The sequence below is a fragment of the Brassica napus genome, chromosome C3 (genome assembly GCF_020379485.1).
Source record: "Brassica napus cultivar Da-Ae chromosome C3, Da-Ae, whole genome shotgun sequence".
NCBI lineage: Eukaryota > Viridiplantae > Streptophyta > Magnoliopsida > Brassicales > Brassicaceae > Brassica > Brassica napus.
In genome coordinates, this window is record NC_063446.1 from 68,666,712 (window position 1) to 68,680,096 (window position 13,385).

The window sequence follows — 13,385 nt, forward strand, 5'->3', positions numbered from 1 at the left end:
ATAAAAAACTGTATGAGCATTAGCTCAATATGGTTGAGGCGAACTCATATTTGGCTAAGGAGAAAGCCAAGCTAGAAGCTCAAATTGCTGAAGCACTTAAGTATGCTTCAGAGAAAGAAGAAGAAGCACGACAGGCTGGTACTCAACTTGCAGAGACTCAGAAGGGTTTGAGGATGCCGAATAATGGGACGGATCAGCTAGATCATCTTCTAAGTATTGGTCAAAGTGATAGATGCGGCCTTGGATATCAAGGAGAATGTTCTAAGACTGAAGGTGTTTTTGTATCAGCAGGAAAAACTAAGGATGTAGCTACGTCTGCTACAAAACCAGAAGTTAAGATGTCTGCAGGGAATGCTGCAAATGGAAAGGCTGCAGTGAAGCCTGCAACTGATGTGAAGAATGTGACTGCTACGGCAACTGCTACGGCGACTGCTCCAGAGAGAGTTTCTGGATTGAAGAGTGCATCTCAACGAAAATTTCGGCCTGTTTGTCATCACTGTGGTGTTGTTGGACACATTAGGCCAAGGTGTTTCAAGTTATTGAGGGAGAAGAACCAGATGGAGAAAACTTATGGTATGAGGTATCATGGTCCTATATGTTATTCTTGTGGAGTTCAAGGGCATATGCGACGTGACTATTTCAGGTCTGTTCAAGGAGCTAATCATGGAGGATTTGGGCTCAGGAATACGTGGTCTAGGAGATTTGATCACTCTGGAGATGGTGGAATGAGATTTCCTCCTCACTTTGGAGGATATGGATCTTCATATTAGTTTTTGACCATGATGTGACTCATAAGGGAAGACTGAAGACTGGTTTTCTATCCAAAGGTGATGAGTTCACATGCATAGTTAAAAAGAGGGAGATTGAAGATGTATATTTTGTATCAGTTCGTGAAGTACTACAGGAGGTAGTACATGCGTGTGTCATGAAGATAGACTTTGTTGGAGCTCGTGTTGTTTGATGTCTGTGGGCTTGTTAAGCTTGGAGAAGAAGCAATATGTTTATTGGGAGATTTACATTAAGTGTAAATGATATTACTTGAAGAGGAAAAGACAAGAGAGTTATTCCTTAAAAGAAAAAGGAAAGTTGCTTAAGTTGTTTTGGAAGAACTTGGGGAGCAAGTTCTGGTTATCTATTCAAGGAGGATGTGCATCTACTAAGAAAGTTGTCTCTGCAAAAAGAAGAAAATGGAGAGATCATTGTTTGGTGCTTGTGTGATCAAGCTTTTGGTGTCGCTGCTCTGCGTTAGGTGCTGACGTAGTTGTTGAAGTACTTCCAAAGTGTTGGAAGATTGAAGTCTAGATTCAGGGGGAGTTTAGCTCGAGATCAGGGTGATTCTGATAAACAAAAGTCTAGACTCTAGGGTGAGTTTTTGCTTAGGATTGGGGTAATCTTAAAGGATTCTTGTAATAGAAAAGATTGGTCTAAGACTTTTTTGTTCTAGTGTATTCGAAAAGAGAAAAACTTGTGTCTTGTTTATTTTTACATTTTACTCTGACCTCACTGCACTTACATAACCCTATTTTGTATCCCAACTGATGATAGAAAATTAAAGGTCTGAAGAAATGTGATGAGAGAATGACAGTCCGAAACAAAAACATCAAGCAAGTAAAATTACCATAATGAGTATAGAACAAGTAGAACAAACAAGATCTATCTTATTTCTCCGGCAAACTTGTTTTTATCAACGAGTTAGATGGATAAAAAAACTTTTGCAAAACGTATCTCTAATCTTGTAGTTTTTTTTTTGTAAATGGAATCTTGTAGTTAATAAGCATTTCAAGCTGCTTTTATGATATTTGAAAAGAAAGATATGACCCCTGTTCGTTTCATAACCGCTAGACGTAGCGTCAGTGGCAATAAAATGTAAGGCTACGGAGACAAAAAATAATAGAATCCAAAATTGAAATCGCCGCTGATGAATTACGGAGACACAAAAAAGTGAAACACTGTGACACCATTAATTCCAGCGTCTCTTTCGCTCAGCTTTAATTGCTGATGCGACTTGAAAATAAGTTAGCGCTGAACGTTTACCGGTGTTGTGTTGCTGTAATGAAAGGTTAATTTATTGCCGTTGCGTCTAGCGTCAGCGGTCATGAAACGAACAAGACTATGGTAGATTTACTATTGTTCAAGGCCATCCTCAACAATCATCTAGAAATAGTAATGAGAATCTACGGATTATAACATTTATTAAGCATTTTGTATATATTTTTCGGAAACATGTTTATATATACTCCTTCCGTTCAGTTTTAAAATAAGTTTTGGTGAAGAAAAATTTGTCTCAATATAATTGACGTTTTCCAAAAATCAATGCAAATTATAGTGACAAAAGACTATGTTTACCCTTTATTCACTTCATTTCCCATATTTAATTATACAAAACAATCAATTAGAAGGATACAAAAGATATTATACTTGGTGCATTAATCCGTGCGAAAGTGTCTATAACGACGTATAAAAGAAAACAGAGGGAGTATTACATTTTAAATTTTGCAAGCCAAAATCAATGTTTGACTAGGTTGTGATCTGACCATAACCGACCATGCATCTTGTGGTAACGACTCTAATAACCCACTTTCTAGTGTTAGTTTTTTTTTTTTTTTTTTTTTTTTTTTTTTTGATAATCCAGGGTTCCCCGTTTCGCGGGTCATTTCATGGGCCCGGTTAGGCAGCGGGTCAGCTTCACCCGGGAGGTTTTTCCCTGAGCCCGAAGGCCCAGTACCCACTTTAGTGACAGGGATGAGCAGTTCGCCTCCGGCTGGCGTCGAACTCGGAAGCATGACAATTGGCCCCCAAGTGTTAGTTCTAGCGGTATCACTAGTTTGTAATAGATTTGGTATGATGTATGGTGTGTTTACCAATACAAGTAACTTGTTTAATCCAGTCTTTTTTTAAACATATTTTTCAATTAAACTGTAATCCAGTCTTTGAGACAAGTTATGAATACAATTAGTGTTTTAAATAAATAAAGTAAACAAATGAGGAATGGCTGAACGAGTAATTGACGAATTTCAGGTTAGAGGAGGAAACAAGATACAAACATTAAAAATTAAAGTAATGAACGCGATCCAACGGCTTGAAAATACAGTGACAATTTGTCTTCAACTTACCTCATATGGAAACCAAGTTCACCCGTTTACGGTTTCGAAAGGTTATGTCTGGAACCACTTCTTAAGCAGCTTCGTCACGCCGAAAAAATGAGACACGTGTACTGTTCTCACGCGCTCATGTTCTTCCTAAGGGTAACATACATTCCTCGTTTCTCATTTTGATTTGGTAAAAGCTTTTTCTTTTTAAAGTTTTCTCTCATGAATTTATATTTCTAGGTATCCGTATGTGTTCAAAAAAAAAATGTATCCGAGTATTAATAAGAGATTTTGAGTTTTCTCTCGTAAATTTCTATTTCAAGGTATTTGAGAGCATCTGCAGCATTAAATTTCTTTAACCAAATCCCTTAATATAAAAATATTAATATGTTAATAAATGATTAAAATTTAATAATTTAAAAATTGTTGTGTCATGTAGATAAATCTGATGGAATTCTCCTAAATTTATATTTCAAGGTATCTGAGAGCATCTGCAGAGTTAAATTTCTTTAACCAAATTCCTTAATATAAAAATATTAATATGTTAATAAATGATTAAAATTTAATAATTTAAAAATTGTTGTGTCATGTAGATAAATCTGACGGAAGTCTCTCCATAAAGAAGCTTTCTTCCTTTTTTCATATTTCTCCTTTTTACTTTTTGATTTTATATTAATTTTTTGTTGAAGTACTTTTGATTAATTGGACCACTGTAGATGTATTGAGTATTAAATCATATTTGATATCTTGTATATTTTCATGTTCTTAGCATCATTCTAGTTCATATATTGATCATTTATATGCATTTAGAGTTTATTTAGGATGCATTGCATTGCATTTGTGTGTTTTACAGGTTTTGAAGAGTGCTAATCAAGTTTTGGAGCCTAAGGAGTCAATAAATGTTCTAAAGAATGGAGGGGTAGCAGTCAAGCACCGCGATCAGAGGGTGGCTGCAAAGGAGCAGTATCGCCGCAGGCGATGTTCGCAGGAAGAACGTGACCGCGGCGGTGTGTCGTCAAAATGTCCAGGGCGTTTCGCGAGTGTGAAGTCGCGAGTGTAAAGTCGCATGATGAGCTGCCCGCGGTCAAATGTCGACATGATGGAGCTTTCATCGCAACCAGCCTTCGCAGAATGGTGATGCTCGCGGCCGGTCGTCGACGAATCCATTCTGTTGTTTTCGCAACCTGAGATCACGGGATGTGATGCTTGCGGCGAGTGCAAGACGATCGCAACCTGCTTTCGCGGGAGAGGGATGGTCGCGGCCGTAGTCCGAAACAAATCATTTTACCATTTTACCCTATGTTTCTAAGCTACTATAAATACATTGTAAACCTAATCTTAGATCTTATCTTGTTTTCTATCAATTCAAAAACCACTTTTGGATAAAAGATCTAATTTTGATCATTATCATTTGTGCTTGCTTGATTACTTTGATCATTAATCATGTTTAGTCTTAGATCAACCAATGATTTAATGTCTATCATGATAATGAGTGAGTAATCATCTTTGGATTCATGGGTTAAGATGATTAAGTGATGATCTAGAGTGTTTAGAGTTAGATTAATATGTTTTCTTGCTTGATTGAGTGATCTTAATGCTAGTCTAGAGTTGGCCTCTTTAGATTAGAACTCTAGTCATTTCATTACCCGGAAGGTGTTCGATGAAATGTCTGAGCCAGCTCAATTTGCTCTTTGCTTACCTTACCAAAGGGATTTGATGTTAGGGAAGCTCAGATAGTCAAATGACATGTTCTTAGGGAAACCAAAGGCATTTGATGTTTGATTAATGAGAGTAAATGAACATTTATTTTGATAAAGAACTTGTTTAGGATTGTTGTCTAGACTTAAAGAAATATGTTGATTGATACCTTGCCATTTTAGATCGGATCTTAGTCATTTGAAATCAAATTCCTAGACCCATAATTCCCCTTTTATCCCATTGCTTGAAAGTTTGTTAATTTGTTGTCTTGTTAGTTGAATTAAATCACTTCATTACATTGAGTACACTTAGATTAAGTATGAACATGTATTCTCTTTGCATTGAAACAATTTAGAATTGGATTGACTCTTAAATACTACATTGATTTGACTTAGGATAGAAACATCCTTATCAAAATTCAATAAATCTCTAGATTTTTTCTAAAAATAAATAGATTTATTATAAAAGTGAATTTTACTCTACTGTATGTTTTTATCGTGAAAATACTATTTAAAATATAAAATAACAATATTTTTACCTCTTTAAATTAAAAAAAATCTATCTATACTATTATTTACGAAGTGATTTTTCGCAACGGAGATCTCACTTTAAAAGTTAGACTGATTAATGTCATTGTTACCTTTAATGAATTTTTTATATTTTTTTATTATACAATTAAAAACTAATTTATATTAATAATATCATATTTTGTGAAAAAAAGATAATTGCTATATATTGTGTTGATATCTTAATGAATATATATATATATATATATATATTACTATATAATTAAAACGAATTTTAGATTAATAATATGACATTTTTAAAAATAAGATAATTCTATATATTGTGTTGTTATCTTGAAATAATATTTTTCTATTATAATTTTTTTTGAATTAAGATACACAATAATTTATAATCAAATATTAATCAATTTATAAAATATTTTTAATATTTGAGTGTTTTTAATGAAAAACTTTATCAAACATAAACAATTTCATGTTTGATTTATTTTTTTTTGAATACATAAATAATAACTTATCGTACTGGTTTGTTTAAAGTTTTTAATTAATAAATATTCGTAAGAAGATTATGGCCGCATGTGCGGGCAAAACACCTAGATATAAAGAAATACGTTGATAAAAAGCCACATTTGTAATAGAATTTTTGTACTTTTCATATGATTTATTTTGTTTTTAATTCAAGGGGTTTAAGTTTTTTTTTATCAAAGATTTTTTTTTTTTGGTTAAAGTTAAATAAAAAGAAACATTAATTATAAGAATTTCGAAGTGATATTTATATCTTACTAGTTGTATACTATTACGATATATACAGATATATGCTATTTATTTCGCAATTCACAATAGCTATACCATTTTGGTATTTTGATAGATTTATAAGGGTCTGAATCGACCAACCAACTTTGAATATACTTATTACCTTTGTATCAACTAGTCAAAACTATATTCTTTAGGCGTCTAATTAGACGTATGCTTAGATGACTGGTTAAACTGTCCTTTTTAACTAAATTATTTAATGTTTAGGAAATTAAGTAGTGATTTACATAAAACTTTCTACATTTCACATTCCACAGTATTGGCTTCAGTTAACACAACTCTTTCGGGTTTCGATTTTACCTGTGAATGTTCCATCATCTATCAACCCTTTGCCACAAATATTGAATTCCTTAATTACAACAGCTCATGTTGTCAACTTCATATCATCTAATCTTTTTTAGAAAGTAATACTATTTTTTCAAGAAAAAGTTATTCATTTTCTTAATATTATTAGATTTGGGTCGTTTAAAACTTTCAGAGTTAATAACTAGTATCTAGGGTAAATGAATGACACCTTAAAGACTATCAAGTGACCAAAATCAAGCGAATTATGAAGGCAAATCTCCTAGTTGGAATGAAACTTTTGTTTAAGCACTCTCAAGTGATCAATCCTTTCTCTCTTTGGTTTACTCACTATGACTATCTGCCGTCTCAGTAACCTCAAGTGCAGAATTCTTGAATGTAACTTCATCAATGCTTACTCTATTTTTTTTTTTGTAAGCCGAAAGCTCCATACTATCAACAATTCAACATCAACATCAACCAAAAATAACATGTTATTTATTGCTAAAAAGCTTTTTAGGAGACAAATTTCTTGATCAAATATTTAATAAAATATTCTTTGGGGTTATCATTAAAAATATTTTCTCCGTTTCAGAATATATCAAGTTGGTTCAATTCTAACATTTTCATTTTATTTGGAGTATTCAGTTTTAAGTATAATTGTAATTTTATGTTGCAAGTCCATAACCTATGTGAAAATATTTATTTTTTGTGCGTGCAAACACTAATATATAACACGTAAATATATATAGTAAATTATTTTTTTTGACTACTAAAAATAGTGCAAATGAGAACTTTGCGATTAACTAGTCTTGATATTAGGTAATAAATTCACTTTTATCTAACCTTGGATTCGTTAAAGAAACAAACTCACCAACCTGGTCTGCCTTTATTACCGTTTTTATCAATTTTATTTTCTTTCTTATTTTCGTCAACCATCAAAAATAACATGGTTTTATATATTTGTTGGTTTTCTTCAAATATTTCTTACGTAAAATAAAATTAAGAAATTAATATGAAAGTGAAAGAATTATGATAGTTGAGGTGACTTAGCATTGACCATATTGAAAAACAAATAAGGTGGTTAGGCATTGACCCTTTGCCTTATAAGTTTTGAAAACAAAATGATACCATAAAACAAAAGTTGTTTTCCTTTATTTTCTGTATAGGGGGGTAAGCCTTTCAATTTACTCATTCTTCCCATAAATTTTGTTTTAATCTTCCCCCACCCAAAAAGTTACGTTCTGTATAATTATCATTCTCATATTTACCTTTTAAATTTTACTCCTCCTTTTGATATTTTATTAGATTTTTTCTTTCAAAATCAAGATAATTTGATGTTGTTTTACAGGAACTACTCCTACTATATATCATGTTATATATAAATAAATCTACATTAGACCGCTTTTCACGTTATGTTTTATATATTGGATTGGCTACCATAAGGTAGATCTCTGATGTAAACTGATTACATTTGGTTATTATCTATAAAAAATTCAGCCTGAATTTATTTATTGTGAAGTCGTTATAATTTATAACACTTTGATCCGCGCACCAGCGCGGATGTATTTTTCAAAAAAATATTGCTATTTATTTTTCATGTTAATATTAGGGTTGAGAAAAAAAACTGAATCCGAAGAACCGAACCGATCCTGATCCGAAAAAGTAGTATCAAACCCGAACCAAAATTGATTAAATATCAGAATTATTCAATATTTTGGTATTTAGAGAATCAAAACCAACTACGGTCCAAACCGAAGTATTTCGGGTACCCGAATGTATCCAAAATAGATTTATATACTTATATATATTAATTATTTTTAGATTTAATGTATATCAAAACATCCAGAATATATATGATATTTTTAAGTTGGTTTAAATACTTGAAAATATGTACAAATAGTCAAAATTAAATATCTAAAATAGTTAAAGTATATACGAAACACCAAAAATACTTAAAATAATTATTGATTTTTATATCCAAATATTAAACCAAACCAATTTCTATGTTAAGTTTAGGTATTCTGACATATGTTATTCAAATTTATATGTAATATATTATTTTGTTTATAGATTTTGAAAAATTTAAAGTATATAATGAATTTTAAAATTTTAAAAATAATTTAAATGGGTTATCCGAAACCGAACCGAACCCGCAATGATCCTAATCGAACGCAAACCAAAATTTAGAAATATCCGAATGAGACTGAAATCTTTGACCCCAGAAATCTGAAACCTAAACAGACTAGAACCGAACTCGAATAGGTACCCGAACGCCCATCCATAGTCAATATTATACATTATATATGTGTCATCATATAATTAATCGTATTTTATGCGTACCATCATATAAGTAGTCATATAACTAATAATATTTTATATGTACCATCATATAAATAATCACATATATTATATTTTAAAAACTTTATGTAAAATATAAAAACCATAATTTAAATTGGTATATGAAATTGGGCTTTGTAATGTAATTTTCTTATATATATATTGAATTTTTTTTTTAATAATGGTATTGAAAAATATTTTAGTAAAAATCAATTTTTGAATATATGTATATTTTTGAATCAATTTTTGATATAAATCAACTTTAAATTATTATTTTGGTTTGAAATATGTTTATGAAGTTGAAATTTTGTTTTATGAATATTTTAGACAAAAGATTTATTTAGGTATTAGATTGACCCATTTTCGTATATTTTAAATCTCTCTAAGAAAGATAGTTTTTCATAATATAATGGAATTCCAATTTTTCTTAATAACATAAGTTCATTATTATTATTTTCTTAATATATTGGTATCTATGTTTCCAAACAAACCTCTTATTTAAAAGAGGTATATATGTTTCCAACAAACCTTTTGTTTAAACTGCTATCAATGTTTCCAAACAAACTTCAAATGTACTTCAGTTTTAATAATATAAGATTACCAAGTCCTAAATTTTGTAAAACTAAACCAGGTCGATATATCAGAGGTAATTTTAAAATTTGAGCCAATGGTACCACATGAAAAGAGTAATTCAACTGAACATTGGGTTTTCGTAATTCAACTATTTAACGTGATATTTTTTTTCAAACATATATTTTATTGATGAGTTAATATAGATAATTTTCTTACGTGGATTTTGAAAATAAGATTATACTAGATCTCGATCCGCGCAACTGCGCGGATTTTTGTTTTCATTTATTTTTATATAAACATTTTGTTTTCAATTATAAATTGGCATATATAATAATATATATATGTGTCTATCAATTTTTAAAACATAATAAGTTTACAGTATATTTTTTTCATTGAATAGATTGTTTCAAACTTTCACATGTATTTGTATCTTCTTCTATATATATATTTTCGGATTATTATTTCATTATTAAAATCATAGCTATATATATAAAGATTAGTAAAATATTGTTTTATTGTCATATTCAAAAATATTCAAAAATATTGTAACATTTCACAAATTTAGAAAGTTTTTAAAAAATTAAACTTTTCGCTTCATAGATTTATATTATCGAGTAAATAATTAAACATTTAGTTTTTGTTTAATTTTTAAAATAAACTATATAGTTTAAATTTTGTTTTCATTGGTTTAAGGTAGTAAAGATTAATCATTATTAGATAATATGATTTTTGTTATTTAAAAAAAATCTTTATAATTTTAAAAGTTAACATCGATAAATATTTAAATAATTAACATATGGAGGTATATTATTACAACATTAAATTATATCTATTTAATTTATACTATCTATAAATCCAATGGATCATCTATTGTTTAAATCCAATTATTGATAGCCAATGAAAATTTCTGGTAGGTCCAAAATTTAAATGATAAGATTAGAGATTGAATTTAACATGATTTTCTATGAATAGGTCTATTATGTCCATTTTTTAAAAAAGTCACACATGAATCAAGGTTGTGATTTATTTTTTAATATATAAGATATAAGCTATAGACGACAAGATACTATGCAATGTAGTAATGTACGATACGACGGAAATTTGCTTTTTCGATCGAACTTATTATAATGAAATAAGAGCAGGGTTTAGATAATTCATATTGTGCGATGTTGACGTAGATCTTAGGTTGGCAAATGAAGCTTGTACGCCCGTGCCAATCTATAGTAATTTTCTTATGTAGTTCGTGTTTCCATGTAGAGTCGATTGATCATTGATGTAGTTTAGAAACGAATGTATACTGTACATACACTTAATAAAATTTGCGGAGGTTCGACGATACAGTGCCGTCTTAACCAACGTAATAGCCCTAGGCGAAATAAAAAATATGAACTTTTTATAAATATTTTCTATATTTTTTCTTCATTCCATTTCATTTAACTTGAGCTAATACAAGTTCTAAGACTTGAAACAAATAGAAACAAAAAATATGGACCTTTTTATAAATTATGTTTACTTAATTATGGGTTTTTTTTGTTAATTATCAGATTAAAATAGACTTTAAAACACCAAAAAATTTGTGGACCTATGGACCTATGGCAAATGCCCATATTGCCATAGCCAAGAGACGGCACTGCGACGATATCATATCATTCTCTCATAGATAGATGTCCTAGGTATTAAATTGGCAGTAGATGTCCTAGGTATTAAATTGGCAATAGCCAATAAAAACAAAGAAATAAAGATTAAAGTAATATCTGAAAAAACAATACGTCCACTAAATTAGTGGAAACTTTGGACTTTGCTTGCTTTATACTCTTATGCATACACTTCATTATTAGATGGTCCACCTTTATGTTTTCTATAAGTTTTAAGAAAGGTGTTTTTAGATAATATATTAATGTCAAAAAAAAAAGATAATATATTAATTTTTGATAAAAAGTATATTGTTTATCATAAAAGTTTAGAAATAATAGATGTACACATGTTTACATATGCCCGTTGTTTTCTTTATTGAAAGCTAACAGTCCTTTAACACCGTTGACATATAATCACATGTTAATCGACGAAAGAAAAAGTTCCCATTAGAGAACTGATGATGAATGACAACTAACTTGGTGCTTTATTCCAATATTTGATACATAATAACATCTTAGCTGGTTTCTTATTTTGAAAAGTAACATTTTTTTAAACAAATCGTTAAATAAAATATGTCCTTAAACGAGCATAATTTTTTTTAAATATAGTTATTTACGAAGGGTGATTAAATTATGGATTATAAATAATTTTTTGGGAATTCCCTAAGAGGTTGCATGAAGAGATCAGATATATAGTTTTTGAAGCGAACCACAAGGATAGCACATCATTGTGTTTTATATCGTCGAACTGGTATAGGTATGAAGTTTAATTGGCCTACTAAAACGATAGAAGATTATATTCACAGAGATTAATTAATACCGTTCATCATAACATATATCCACTATATTTCCTTCAATTTTCTTTTACATTGCGAGAAGTTATGCGCCGAATTTTCCTTTGATCTATACATTGGTTTCTTTCCTTCTTAGATTGTAACCTTCCAAATATGTTGAAAGCTAGGTCTTATTTGTGTGCGTGTAATGTTAGTCGATTCACCTAAAGAAAACAACAAACCTTCCTATATTTACCATGTACTCTGAGTTTCTAGCTAATGTTTTGAATTAACAGTTTGTATCATTATGCAGGCTATATTCTTAAAATTTGGAACCGCAGATGTGAAACAATGAGTGATGTGAGAAAATGGTGCATGGGCTTGAAATATAGCGTGCCTTATTGCAGGGGACAATGTAGATCAATTTTGCATGCATGTCTCATCTGGCTCTCAAAATTTTCAATACTAATATGGCATTTGCAACAATAATCATATATATTATGAAAATTTCTAAGCGTATACTAGGAGTGATGATTGAGGATAATGATGATGACTATATGGGATTTTATCTGCGTTACAGGAAATCAAGGACGCATGCAACTTTTTCATCATTTTGCCCTTTCTTCAACTACCATCTGGATTTTTAACTTATTATAAGGTATATTGCTTCTCGTTCCTAAAATTGTTTTAAAGTGGAAGTGTGTTTTATTTCAGAATTTTTTTACTTTACATTAATTTGTTGTATATCATTGATTTAAAACAGTGTGCCATTGGTATTCGCGCATACATAAATCTCAAACCGAAAACTATAGATCTAAAAAACCTCAAAACCGACCAGCTGTTGTTCTACAGAATCCATGAGTTTTATAGAAGTTCAGGTCGAATTTAGAACCTATTTTCAAATTTATAAAACAAATATGAAATAACTTCAAGTATCAGTTCAGGTTTGAATCTTATAAGACGAACTAATGATGATAAAACTAATTTCTAATTATTTCAAATTAATTTGACTTGAAAAAGTATCCAGTTTTATTTCAAAGTGTTTAGTACTACCATTAAGTATTTACTATTTAGTGTTTCCATCAGAGAAAACTATCAGTTTGATAAATATTTAAGCATATGGTTATACAAGTCAAAATATCTACCATGGAGTCCTAGACCGCCCACATCCGTCTAAGCCTTTTAGAATGTTAACTTTTTGTCAACCTATTTTCAACTGATTGAACCAAGCGCACAACGTTAAGATGCTCATGTAGATGCCTAATAAGAGAAATTCTAATAGGGGTTCTCAAATAAAGTATTTTAGGTATATGCCTCTATTTATATTTTATTAAGAGGTTCTCTTGATTTTGAAAACCCCAAACAATATTTGATAAAAAAAAAAATTATGTTTTGAGAACTCCTATTGGAATGGCTCTAAGCAGCATATTCTGGAACACTTAGAAACTTTTGTCAAAAGTGCGATTAATACTAGTTTTCTAGAAAGTAAAAAAGTAAACGCTAGTAATTGTGGACTATAGATGTATGTACATAACCTAGAAATTTGTCCAAATCTGTAAAATAAAGAAGCTGGGCGGCGCCTCCTGCCATATATATATTCCATCGGAATAGAAGAGCAGGAGTCACAGGGAGTAACTAAATTCATTATTGCCATGACCA